Source organism: Dipodomys ordii, unplaced genomic scaffold, assembly GCF_000151885.1.
Source record: "Dipodomys ordii isolate 6190 unplaced genomic scaffold, Dord_2.0 Scaffold218, whole genome shotgun sequence".
NCBI classification, from domain to species: Eukaryota; Metazoa; Chordata; class Mammalia; order Rodentia; family Heteromyidae; genus Dipodomys; species Dipodomys ordii.
In genome coordinates, this window is record NW_012267434.1 from 272,191 (window position 1) to 273,055 (window position 865).

Here is an 865-nt window from a genome sequence, read left to right on the forward strand (position 1 = left end):
TTCAGCTCAAGGCAAGCGCTCTACCGCTTGAGCCACAGCACCACTTCCGGTTTTCTAGAGGTTTATTGGAGATAAGAGTCTCATGAACTTTCCTGCCCAGGCTGGCTTTGAACCGGGATCCTCAGATCTCAGCCTCCTGAGTAGCTAGGATTACAGGCGTGAGCCACCAGCGCCGGCTTCTATGAGACTCTTATCTCCAATTAGTCACCAGAAAACCAGAAGTGGTGCTGTGGCTCAAGTTCTAGAGCACTAGCCTTGAGTTAAAGAGCTGAGTGACAGCACCTAGGCCCAGAGTTCAAGCCCCACAACTGACAAAAAACGAAAACAGAAACAAAATAAGCAAGATAAACTACTTGAAATCTTGTACAACTAAAAATAATTTTTAAGAAATAAAATAATAAAGGGGCTAGGACTGTGTCCTACAATTGCTTGCCTAGCATGCATGAAACCTGGATTTGATTCCTCAGCACCACATAAACAGAAAAAGCCAGAAGTGCTGTAGCTCTGGTGGTAGAGTGCTAGCCTTAAGCCAAAGAAGCTCAGGGACAGTGCTCAGGCCCTGAGTTCAAGCCCCACGACTGGCAATAATAAAAATAATAAGACCATTACCTTGTCAAGCCAAAGTGGACAGACATGAAGAGCACCAGCATGGTTTTGTAGGAATTCTGTACTTCTAATCAGGATATTCAAGGTATAGACTGTCTTATAATCATCACTCTGTGCACAAACACAAACAACAATAAACGCTGAAAACTATCTGTAGTTCTTTTAAGAATATAGCAGGGCTGGGGAGGTGGCTCAGTGGTAGAGTGCTTGCCTTACATGCATGAAGCTCTGGGTTCGATTCCTCAGCACCACATAAGCA

The 865-nt window shown here is 44.5% G+C and overlaps 1 protein-coding gene across 9 annotated transcripts in view; it reads right to left on the reverse strand.

Moving 5' to 3' along the window:
• Positions 1–865, reverse strand: part of Ccnb1ip1 (cyclin B1 interacting protein 1, E3 ubiquitin protein ligase) — a 29,581-nt gene that overhangs the window by 20,722 nt on the left and 7,994 nt on the right. For 8 of the 9 annotated variants that reach the window (XM_013035723.1, XM_013035730.1, XM_013035733.1 and 5 more), the window contains exon 1: positions 610–707. The exons of the other annotated variant lie outside the window; for it this stretch is intronic. The gene's annotated coding sequence lies outside the window, so the exon portion shown is untranslated. Of the gene's footprint in view, positions 1–609; positions 708–865 lie in introns of those variants that run through there. 9 annotated transcript variants of the gene reach the window in all.